The sequence below is a fragment of the Prosopis cineraria genome, unplaced genomic scaffold, assembly GCF_029017545.1.
Source record: "Prosopis cineraria cultivar Desert tree isolate PC_DT_omini unplaced genomic scaffold, ASM2901754v1 PC9, whole genome shotgun sequence".
Taxonomy (NCBI): Eukaryota; Viridiplantae; Streptophyta; class Magnoliopsida; order Fabales; family Fabaceae; genus Prosopis; species Prosopis cineraria.
The window spans coordinates 17,963,157-17,976,761 of NW_026555340.1; positions in this window are offsets into that span (position 1 = coordinate 17,963,157).

Below are 13,605 nucleotides of genomic sequence, written 5' to 3' on the forward strand. Positions count from 1 at the left end.
TAAAATAAAACTATAACAGAATATAATTTAGTAAAATGTAGCTTACAGCCATGGTCTCCCAAACAATGTTCTTCATGGTGTGATTGACTTTGCACTATGATTTCACTATGATAGGCACAGTAGTCTTTTCCATTGACATATTGCATTATTTGCATACATTTTAGAATCATATTATTGCATTATTGCATTATTGGAGGATTAATTCCTACATAATTAGCCATTTCTAAGCCTTTAGAATCAATTAGGATTCATTCATAGCCAAGGATATTTTGGTAATTTTGACAATTTTGAGGCAGTTTTAGGACATTAGCTTAGTTTATGTCTTTTGTCTTCCTAAGATCAATGAAACCAATTTTGAGATTAAATTTATTTTAGGTTACAAGGAGACATCAAAACAGATAAGTCATAGGATTTTTCAAGACAAAGACATTAATAATAGGTTATCATGTTTTATAACCTAGGAACTTGGAAATGGCATTGTACTTTACAATTAGCTTTGAGTTTTGATTTGAAATTTTGCACACATACTCTAATCATTCTTGTGTGTATAATTGTAGATGAAAACAAGGATTTAGATGAAGATTAGATGGCCAAAATATTGGATTACAAGGTAAACTATAAAGTAAGAAGACCCTATAGTGACATATGTGTAAGAGTCAATTCAAAGAGCTTCTAATGACTATAAACAATGAGGATTTTAACCAAGAATCCTATAATCACCCTTCAATAATATTTTTAGAAGTGTTTAGTGAGTTCTAATTAAGTGTGGAGCATCCTACAGGAGCTACATATACATCTAAGTTAACCTAGCTTGAATAGTGGCCACATTCATTCTTGAACCTCTTAGCCAAGTTTGTTAAGTAGTTTAAGTTATTTTATGGCTTTGATCACCTAAAACCCATCCTATTCTACTCATTTTACATTATCACAAGCTGAATATATGGGTTTTGGGTTGTGCACACACTAATTCACTTATTTTTCACATCACAATTAACACCTCTTTCTCACTTTCTGAAATTTCCAACACAACTTTAACTAAATTTTCTCTCATTTTCCCACACTTTCTTGGGCATATTCCTTCATCTCAAGCAAGTATTGAAGCTATGAAAGTCATCTCAAGGAGGATTCAAGCTGAATTTAAGGATAATTCACTATGAGAGGCTACATTCTTAAAGCTTTCTCAGGAAGATGAAGCCACATCTTGAGTTTGCCTAAACCTTTTCTCTTGTTTCAATTACTTTGAATTCTTCTCTTCTCCTTCTTTAATTCTATAATTCATGATCTTAATGGTTTATTCTTGTAACATCTTCGATTTTAAACTAGATTAAATGAGCCCAATCAGATTAATTAAGTGTGTCTTAGTGAGCTGTGTGGCCAGAGAGGCCTAACGAGCGTGTTTGGTTTGAATTTCAACCCTAAATGTGGGTCTGAAAGAGAATCGAGTCACCCGAGAATGAAAGAGGAAGAAATTTTAGAAGAGAGAGAGTTCTATGCATGCCATGTGCCACGGCTTGTAGATAAGTTATCACAGTGTATATATGGAACATACTTAGGATGCTCTCTGTGCCATGCACCATGACACATGGTCACTTTTTTACTGTAATAAGTCGCAAAACTAAGCAACAAAGAAGAGAAAACAAAGGAAGTCAAGAGAGACAAAAGAGCGTAGTTAGGGCTTAGGGAATATGATATTGGGAGTATTTTGGAGCTCCTAAATATCAAAGGTAAGTTTTCTTACTTAAATCTTTCTCTCTTCTTCCATTTTTTTGATGGTAAAAGTTAGGGTTTGTTTGATAATGGTGTTTTTTAGTCTATAGAGGCTATGGGTCCAACCCATTGACTTAAATAAAGTTAATGGGAGTAGATTGAGCTAAGTAAACATGATCTTTATGATTATATGTTGATTGGTGGTTAAAGGACATTCAATATTTGAAAATTTCCATAAATGTGGTGGTTAGGAAAAACGTTGTTCCATTAATAACCATTAAAGAGCTCAATGATATTAATGAGGGTTATAGGAAGTTAAGAAACCCTATGGGTAATTTTTATATGAGGCAAGAATGAATCTTGAGCATTAAGAAGTGTTGAAGTATTAGTGAAAATTAGCTCAAATGTGAATATTGATGATTTTCATTATAAATGCTTGTAGAGTAACTATTATGGCACCATTCAAGCCTCTTGAAAGTTTTAGGAGTGAGTATTTAAGGGGTAAAACCTTTAAACTTTTAAAGGTTTGGGTAACCGGGGAATTCAAACTTAAACTTTTATGTGTAGTATTGATTGATAAATTGATGATTGATTAATGTGATATGGATTAAAATGCAAATGTGGCTTGCTTTGCTTAAAAAAGGCCTATTATAAAGTGGAAATTTATAAGTTCAATAATTTTTGAAATTTGTGAAGTTCAATGATTGTGAATGTGTGAGGTACAATGATTTTTGAAGTTTGGAGTTCAACGACTGGTTTGAATTGAAGTTCAATGACTTGCATAATTTGGAAGTTCAATAAAAATGTGTTTAAGAAGTTCAATGATTTGTAAAATGATAAATTTTCAATAAAATTGGTTATGTGGAGTGCTATGAATTAAATTTTAATGTGAATCTTGCATGAATATGCATTGAACAATTTTGAGAGGTAGAGTTTCGCCTAGGAAGAGGAGTAGGAAATTAAATTCATGTGGTAAGGCTCCTATCTGAGTGATGGCTTACCTAGACCAATTATATTCTTAGTATCCCACTTGTCCAATGAGGGACTATCTCACTAGTTAAATAAGAGATTCGAACCTAGCTAGCTATCCATTAGTTCAATGAGGAAGCTAGTTTAGAGAGTATGACACCCCATAGTGTGAGAAATGGGGGAAAACTGTATTTCATAAGTGAGTTAGGTAGGAAAATTGCTAAAAAAGCATTATCTCCCCAAGTACGTGCTATTATTTTAGAAATGTGATTTATATTCTCAAATGTTTTACATGGTTTAAAAATTATTTAATATACTGCTGTACATTTAAATTAATTGACATACATTAGTATGAGTTAGTTGGACTTGGGGTTACTAAGTAGTTATACTCACCCCACTATCTTTATATTACAAGAAATAGCTCAAGAGGATTGGAAAGAGGAAAGCTCCCAGAGCTTAAGACTGTGACCTTATTTTGTATGCCTCTTTAATTTTGAGTTATTATGTATTTGACAATTTAAATTTCCAACTAGGTTTTATCCATTTTTGTTCTTACTTGCATTATGTGTTTATGAGTTGTAAGTGTAGTTTGGGCCCTAGGAGCGAGTTGATATATTATGTGACATATGTGATAAGGCTAAAATACTAAATAAGTAAGAGTAGAGCCTATTTTGTGTTGATTTTGGATTATTTGATTCAAATTGCTTAAACTCCCCTTTTTATGTTTTTTATAGGTTAAGGGGTTGAGTAGTAAAAATGGTGATCTATAAATGTTTACTGTGATATGGTGTATTGCACAAGTTAGTTTTGATGTTCTGCATGTGGTCAATTGAGTGTTAATGGCTAAAGGCTTTTATTTAATGACTTGGGCACTTAGTTTGTGAAATTTAGAAAATGTGCAAGTTTTGAAAAGAATGTCTAAATTTTGATTGAGTAATAATTTGATTATGGAACTAAATTTGTTAGTTAGAGCTCGGGAAGAGCTTTTGTAGACACCTAGTTCGCATTAATCAGATGTCGGATGGAGAATTGGGATGTATTGGAAGTTTCCGAAAGCTGTCAAATTGATAGCAAATTTGCTATGAAAGTTCATGCAATTGCGTCACGGTGCATGGTGCCATGAGTCATGGAGCAAGTCACAGTGGCGAACACACTGCGATGCATGTTCGACAAGCCACAGCACATGACCCAAAACTTTTTAGAGTTTTTTTATTTTCAAATTCTTACACTAATGCACTCATGTTTGAAATGATCCTATGCTTTTGCATATATTTGTGAACTCTGATTTGTCAATTTTCAACACTTTGAAATGATTGAGTTTTGTAAACTTAGAATCCTAACTTTTCCACCAATTGTAACTTGGTCTTGCATTAACTAGCTTGATCTAATCTCTTTATTAATTGAGATTTAGAATTAATCATGAGTTAGAAAGAGGAGGATATTACAATTCTAGGCCTTTGATTAATCATTATGGATGAAATTCATGTTCTAAAGGGGTTAGGGGATGTGTATTTGATTTTTAAACTAGATGGGCACTCTAAGTGTTTGTGTTTATGTCTCATGGTTTTGATGAATGAATATATATTTTAATTTCAATCTCTTTTTTTGGATGCACATTAGCTATTGTTTAGGTCTTAAAATCTAGTTAAATCATAATCTTGATCGGTTTAAGGTATTAAACATGATTAAGGCAAGAGCTAGGACAAGTTTTAAGGATTGAATCATAAATTGGTGTATCTATTTAAGTGGTTTGTGCATTGGATTCTAAGTGATTATCAGGTTCTAATCATTATCACCTAGTCTTGATAGTCATTAAGACACCTTCACACACCAATTGAAAAAGACAATTGAATCTAAAACCAAGGTAAGGAATAACAAGGATGGAAGTGGTGGATTCTAGTCTTGGAAGCTACTTTGATAATTGGTTGATTCCTATACATTTTATTTTATTAAAATAAAATATAAACATTTAATTTCTTTCTTAAACTCTCAACTTCAACACTACACTTTTAACTTATCATGATCATGGGCTTAATTTTGTTCCAAATGCTTGCTTCTGAGGATAAAATGACCTAGGATGCTCTTACTACTACACCTTAGTTTCTTTGAGAAGTTTGACACAACTAGGGACTGTTCACCCACCACCTCAATATAACTTATGAATTTCGAAGATTTAACGGCTTGCCCTTTCTTGTTCCATTACATAGCTAAATTTTTGCTTATGGCTCTTATTTTTGTAACCTCTTTCATTATTATTAGGGTCTACTAGATATATATACTTGCTCCAGTTTTTTTTTGTGATAATGGAGCATTAGTAGAAGTTGCAGGAGGATCTGATGGAGGGATTTCGGTAGACTCAAAATCAAAAGCCATTTATCTATGACACAATTAATTCAAACATTAATCAACTTAAACAAAAATGACATAATTAATTCAAACATTAATCCACTTAAACAAAATGACACATTAATTCAAAGTTTATATGTTCAAGTCACTTTTTTTCGTTTCCTTGACTCTTTTTTTTTTTTACTTCTTCCCCTCCTTTAAATATCTTCTTCTTATGTTGTAATAATTTACCCATCTTTAAAATTCAAATACCTTTATTGTGATCATTTTCATATATAGAGCATTATCTGTAGTGGCATTACTTTAATTTGATATCCCTTTACGCCTAGTGGTCAAACAAAGGATTTCCTATAAAGATTGGACTACATCAGGGATCATCTCTGAGCCTTATTGTTCAACTTGATTTTAAATGTTTTGACCGAACAATTCAAGAGGAAATCCCGAAATGTATCTCTTCGCAGATGATATAGTTCTTATAGCAAGACAAGAGAAGAGGTTAATGCAAACTTGAGTTATGGAGGAGGACATTGGAGTCGAAAGGTTTCGTCTGAGTAGAAGTAAGACGGAATATTTATATTATAAATTTGGTAAAGGACTATTCGAAAAATTTGGAAGTGAAATTGGGAGATCAAATTATACCCAAGTGGATAATTGTAGATATTTGGGAGCCATTATTCAAAATGATGGCGAAATCAGTGGAGATATTTCACATAGAATTCAAGCTGGGTGGTTTAATTGGAGAAAAGCTAAAGGAGTTATTTTGACCGTAGTGCCTAATAAACTTAAAGGAAAGTTTTATCGCACTGCTATCAGAATCAGACCCAAATGTTATATAGTAGTGAATGCTGGGCTCTAACAGGACAGCAAGAGCATAAAGTTGGAGTAGCGAGATGAGAATGTTACGATGGTGTGCGGACATACACGTAAAGATAAAATTCGAAATGAGCACATACGCGAAAAAGTGAGGGTGGCACCTATTGAGGAAAAAATGGTAGAAAATCGGTTGAGATGGTTTGGGCATGTACAAAGAAGACCAAGGGAGGCACCAGTGAGAAGAGTGGAACATATAACTTTGAGTCCGATTAAGAGAGGTAGAGGAAGGCCTAAGAGAACACTCTTGGAAGTTGTTGAACGCGATCTCTTAATTAATAAAATTCCTAAAAGCTTAATAAATGATAGAGCACAATGGCGTCTTGCAATCCATGTAGCCGACCCCACCTAGTGGGATAAAGGCTTTGGTGTTGTCCAACACATATAGGTAGGTTTACTCCCACTGTATACTTGAGATGGTAATGAATTTATTTCTCATTATTCCCTCTCCGCCTGTTCTACCCATATATCTAGACTTTAGAAGCCCAATATAGCTAACATGGCTTAGGTACTCGATATAAAAGTCAATAGCCTCTTCATAAATATACTATTTAATAACACAACCCTCCCGTTGACTCTGATTCTTCACATAGCCTTTCAAAATCTTCATATGCAACATTCAATTGGATACATTCATCTTAAATAAGAAGGCTCACACATTTGAATCTCTCCAATCAAGTGAACAGTTAGGTGGTTCATAATATTAAAGAATTCCAGTGGAAAATATATCTCAAGCTCGTATAGTGTTAATACAATTTAGTAATCACTTTACTACAAATAGACTTGAAAAAAAAACATAACTTAGTAATCATCCCTAGTGCTTTAGGGGGTAAAACTGCATGTATAGCCACCGAAATGAAATCCTCCATCAAAACATGAAAATTGTGAGACTTTAAGCTCTTCAACTTTATATCTTTCATTAATACAAAATTTCTAATGTTTGAAGAGTAACCCTTAAGAACTTTAACTACATTAAGGAAACTTACAAAATATAGTTTTCTCTTTCTTAGATAATGTATGAGCTGTCAAAAGGAGAAAGGTACTGTTCCCTTTATCTTAGGGTGCTAATTCTTCTCTTATTCTTAAAGAAACCATGTCCAACATTGCCTTTATGCCATCTTTTTTTCCTAACACTTGGAGTAAAGTGCTAATAAGACTCTCACAAACATTTTTCTTAATATGCATAACAATAAAAAAAATGTCATAGATCACTTCTTCTATCTACTTGTCCCAAGGTTCCTTGCAAAAGGTTTACAGAATTCAATATCTAAATTATTGATCTTCTCAAATATCTCATCACCTGTTAATGGTAAAGGTGGCTTACCTTCTTCTAGATTTCCATTAAAGGCCTTTCTTAACCACTAATAATAATGTTCTAGGTATAATTAAAAACCTACGATGCTCAAGGTAAACATTCTTTAGCCCATGTTGTAGTCTCATAGAATGCGTTCTCTCTTCACAAATAAGGCATCTAAGTTTTTCTTTAATACTATACCTCAACAGATTACCATAGGTAGGAAATTCATTAATTGTATTGAAGAGCATAGCTTTCAAATTGAATCTTTCTTCCTTGTATCCATTATATACCTCTACACTTGATTCCCATATGATTTTCAAATCATCAATTAGAGGAGCCAAATATATGTCTATGTCATTCCCAAGTTGTTTAGGCCTCGCAATTAGCATAGAAAACATCATATATTTGTGCTTCATGCAAAGCCAGGGAGGAAAGTTATAAATCACTAAAATGACAGGCGATATGCTATGGCTACTAATTTGAAGCCCATACAGATTCATCCTGTTAGTAGACAAAGCACAGTGTAAGTTCTTACTTTCTTACTCAAATTTAGGATACTCATAATCAATCCTTCTCCATTGTAGAGAATCAGTAGGATGACGAAGTATGCCATCTTTAATCATGTCATCCGCATGCTATATTAAGCTTTTCATAACTTCTACACTACTATACATGCATCTAAATCTAGGAATGATTGGAAAATACCATAGTGCCTTCTCCAAACTCAATTCATTTTGCTTGTAGCATGAGGCATTACACTTCAGACACTTAGTTAACGACATATATTCATTTTGAAATAAAAGGCAATCATTAGTACATGCATGTATCTTTTCATAACTCATGCCATTGATTGCAACACTTGTTTTACATCATATGTTCAACAAGAAAGCTAGTTCTCCTTAGGAAGAAATTCTACTTTCAAATACCCAAGCAAGTTGGTGAAGCTCACACCACTCCATCCATGTTTTGCTTTCATGTTGTACCATTTTAACATTGTTGACAACTTTGATGTACTACAATCAATGTACATTGGCGTCTTTGCATTACTTTTTAACTTCTTAAACATTTTCAAACAATCTTCTAGGTCTTCTTCAATCACTTTGGCCATCTGTTTGAGACAATCTTTCTCAAGTGTATATATGTCAAAATCATTAGGAGATGATGCACATCTTTCACTACGCTTCTAGATACAACTAATATCATCCCTTGTTTCACCATGTATTATCCAACGCTTGTAACTTTGTCCATCCTATTAATTACTAAGTGCTTTTCATAGGTATTTAGACTAACCTACTTCATAAGGCTATACTTTAAACATGGGCAAAAAATTCTAGCAGGGTCCTCCACATGCTTAACTGCAAACTTAATGAAGTCCACCACCCTATCCTAATATTCCATAGATAGACGATCGGTAGATATCTATTCCTTATCCATAATTTCTAGAAAGATTAAGAGGGAAATGCAGTTAGTGACTTTGACTATTCCTAGATATTGGGAGAGTTAGATACAAAGGATTAATCAATTAATGAGTCACTAACCACATGTTTACACATTCTCTCTTTAATATTATTTAAAACTAATAACTATTTTTTAATGCTAGCCATTGAAATAATTTTGGTAGCATAACGGCTTAAAAAGGAGAATTTTCCAGGCTTTATGCCCTTTCTTTATTAATCTAAATGATAACAATAGTAGCATTAACAACAACAGTGACATAAAGTTATACCTAACAACAACAACAAAAAAATCAGCAATATAATGACTTAAAAATGAATATTACCTGGGCTTTATGTTCTTAGAACAACTATATAATCAACAACAAATATTATATATGATCCAACAACAATAATAACAACATCAATAAGAAGCCAAATTTTAATGAAAATCATATAATCCACATTAAACACTATATATATCAATTTAAAAAATAAAAATTATAACCAAATATGGTGGTCTCACACCTTATTTTTTGTTCTACTTTTTCTTCTTCCACTTTTCCTTTCCCATCTAAATAGAGAAAAATTTGTTTTCTCTTCTATTTTTTTCCCATGTTTTCTTTTCTCTCTCCTTTTCTCTTTCCAATTAAAGAGAGTATAGGCTTGAGTATTAAACATACTACATGACATCAGTTATATTACGTGCATTACAATATTATTACAGGAGTTAATACATGTATAATGATGGTAGGGAATGGGGGTTTTAATGTTTGTTATGTAGTGGTGTGTCCAATCATCAGGCCTTGCAAGGTTAATTTTTGTTTTGGGAAAATTATAATGACTCTCCTGACTATTCAAAATACCCAAAAGTCTTTCCAAATCTATAAATACATGTGAAGACTTAAGGGTCAATAAGATTAAAATAATAATGACAAATTTACCTTTCTAGAGTGAAAAGAAAAAAAAATGAAATCATTTCACGCACACAACACGAGCTGATGTCTCAATTGTCAAAAGGGGCAGAACTAAATTGTTGTTAAGGATCTATTTAGTTTAAGGGGAGGGGAAGGATTTTAATGGAGGGGAAGGGAAGAGAGGGGAGGGGAGGATTTTAATGTTACTTTATTTGGTTCAGGAGGAAAGGGGAGGAAAAATAATTATATATAGACAATTCTACCCTTATATTATTAAAATTATTTTTTCTAATAAAATATAATTATCAATGCTTTTAACATATAATTATAAGGATATAGAGTAATCATCATTATTAAATATATGAAATTGTTAAACTTTTTTAAAAAGATGAAAAGTAGCAATTGAAGGAAGGGATATTTCAGTCATTGTATGACAAATTTATAGCCCTCTCCTCCAAATCCCTCTACTTTTCTAAACCAAAGAAGGGGAGGGGAGCAAAATCCTTATCCTCCCCTCCCCTCCCCCCAACCAAACAATCCCTAAAAGGGCCATCCCAAAAAACAAAAAAAAAAAAAAATTCCCTCCCTTATGTATTGATGTATAGTGAAGTTTCAATAAACTTAACAAGTAATGATTTCCTTCTCTAATTTTATGTATAAATTATTTTTATTGATATTAAAAAAATCTTAAACCTTATTAACTTTGTCTAGAAATTTTATAAGCTCTTAATTTTATCTCTTTTAAATATACATACATTAACAACATTTTTTTTCTTTTTGATATTCAATGAAAGATAAAAAGGAAAGCTTATGATAAAAATTTAATGATATGACTTATAAATGAGATTAAAATTTTGTTCTTTCTTTGCCCTATAAATAGGACTAGGGGAGTATTGGTGAAATTGGGTTCCTTTGAATGTTAATGTGCTTCACTGCTCTATGTGAAACCAATTTCAGTGCTTATCATATAGATGAGTATTGAGAGCTCATCACCTTTAGATCATTCAGATCTAATATGGACAGTCCAAATTTACAATATTTTATTTTCATTTTCTTAAAAAATTATTTTAATGGATACAAAATCTAAAATAAAAGACAATCTCTTGACTATTAATTTTTCAAAAAAATAATTTTTTTATTCAAAAAGCACCAATGGAAAAACCATAAATCTAGATCATGAAAATTAAATTTGAATGGCTTAGAGGTGATGTGTTCTCAATGTTCATCTATATGGTGAGCACTAAAAATGGTTCAAGTACTGTGTAGAGAGAGTCTGTGTATATATCTTCTTCTTCACTATTTATATATAATTTTTATTGATATATTTAAAGAGAAATAAAATAGATAATTTCCCAGTTTATTAAAAGATTCAATTATTTATTAAATATTCACTTCTGAAAATCAAAATAATAGTTAAGATTAACATTATACAGATTTTTTTTTTTCAATTAAATTGTAGGGAAGTTGAGCGTTTGTGTCAAGACATATTTTTATTTAATTTTCATATAATGTTAATAATTTATAAAGATATGTGATGTCACTTTACATTTTGAAATATTTTTTCAAATATTATATATAGTTACACACAAGTTCTATCTAATGATTTTTTAAGTTATAAAATTCCTTCCATAGATCTGTCATCATCTTCACTGTTGTTTCTTGTGTAATATCAGCAACTGTCCTCCTCATCTGTGTGTATACAAAAAAAATAAAAAAATAAAAAAAAGAGTTAATATTACTTTGAGTTAATAATTACATACAAGCATGCATACATACATTGTATATTTAGCCTTATATATTTAATATACTTACATTCAATCAAATTATGATAAGTGGGTATTAATGTGTTAATAAAATTAATAACAATAATTTATTATAGAATACTCCCTCTAGTCCTATTTATAGGGCTGGGAGAGAATAATTTTTTATCATATTTATAAGTCATTTTATTACATTTCATCACAAAATTTTTTATTTACCCTCATTGAATATTAAAAAGAAAAAAAATATATATAAAAATATTACTTCAAACTTGTATCTAATTGAATTAGAGAAGTAAATAATCTATAAAAGGTTCATATATCTTGATTTAATTGAAATAATCACATTAAGTATACAATGTTAATTACATAAGTTTTGTGCTCAATATATAAAGCATTGATAACTGCTTCACAGTTCTATAAAACAAGTTAGGCAAAACCTTAATAATTTTTTTTAAAAAAATTACATCTTTTTAATTATATCCTCGTTGAATACCCTATCTTAATCCTTAATAATGACATTGAAATTCCAATGCTCTACCTAATGGTTATTGTGTTCAATTTTTAATGCTTGTGTGTCATAGTGTGAGCAAGGGTTTATCCTTTATCTTTTAGTAACATGGTAGAGATTGGTCTTAATTATATTAGAGAAAGATACTATTAGGCCATGTTTGGTACAGTGGAATGAGGGGTAATGGAATGGGAATGAGAGAAAAAAATGACCTGTTACTTTGTTTGGTACATGGGAGTGGTCATTTCAATGGAACATTACCTCATATGAGGTAATCCCAATTCTATCACTAGAGCATGGAAATGAGATCCATTCCTTGGGAATAAACTTTTATAGATAAAATTATCCCTATTTAATAATTTTATAGACATAACTATCCCTCTCATTTTCTCCCTAATTTCACAAGTCTCCTTACTGTAAATAGACAACTTGTCTCTCAAATCTCTGAGATCCGGACGCCAAATAAACCAAAAGCTCTGAAGTGTTCGAGTTGCTGAAAGGAGATTAGTTTTCAATCTTTGGTTTTGATTCTTTTTTATGTTGTTGTTGATGGTTACTGTGCTTATGAGTTATGGTTTTGATTCTCTAGAAGAATTATTTTTAATGGAAGGAGCTTCATCTTTTATCTACATCGATCCTTCTATGTTCTTTTCTTATCTTTAATGCCTATGATTTTGTAGTTTTCGAGAGTTAATGGTTGCTAGTGGTAGCCCCTTGTGATGGTCCTCATGGTGGTCTATAGTGGTGGGATACTAAGTTGGCGGTTGTTAATGCTTAAATATTATTTAAGTTCATACCCAAAACAAAATTTATAAGTTTATACCAAAAACAAAATTTATATAAAATATAAAAAAGAGAATAAAAATTTACCTGTTTCATAAGAGAGTTAGGGAGATTTTAATGAGTTTGATTTGAAAGAAATGGATAAGTAGGGGTTATAAAATTTTAATAAGAAAAAATGTATGATAAAAGAGTAATAAAATTAATCAAGAGCTTTAAACCCCCCTTCTCTAATGTTTTTTAAAAGCTGAACTTATAAAAATCTCCCCTCCCATCCAACCAAAATGCAATTTTAAGTGCAAACAGAGATTACACAAATAGATAAGAATAAATTAAACCAAAATCAATGTAATACATATATATACAAAGAGAGAGAGAGAGAGAGTTGAAAAAATTAATTAAAAATACCTCTTCCATCTTAAATTATAAGACACTCTTAGCTAAAATAATATATAGTAATAAAATTTATTAAATGCACTTTGTAATCTTACTTTTTCAAGATAAAAATATATAAATTCAAAAATTCTCTTCATTTAATACTCTATTTATAAAAAATATATTAAAGAGAGAGTGTGAAAATGATAATATTAAAAAAATCATTAATAAAATTTATTTTTGTGTCTTATATTTTGAATTTACTTAAAAAAGTATTTAGTGATGCTTGTGATGAGCATGGTGGCAGCAATGATGGTGATTTGACTCATTGACGACGAAGCCTTAAACCATTCCATTGCACATAGTGGCAGAGTCATGTTGGGATGAGGGGTGCAAATGCACTCCCACACTTTGAGAAAAATTATAAGTAGGGTATGTAAAATTTATAACTTTGCACCCTTACTTTTAATATTTTACCCCAATTGAACAAAATAAAAAATATTTAGGTTTAAAAACTTATTAGATATATAATATTTTAATAATTTAACTAAGATATGAAGAGTATATTTACAATAAAAGACCATATCAACTTATTCAATATAATTTTTTAAAATGAAAAATGATAATAAATTAATTTATA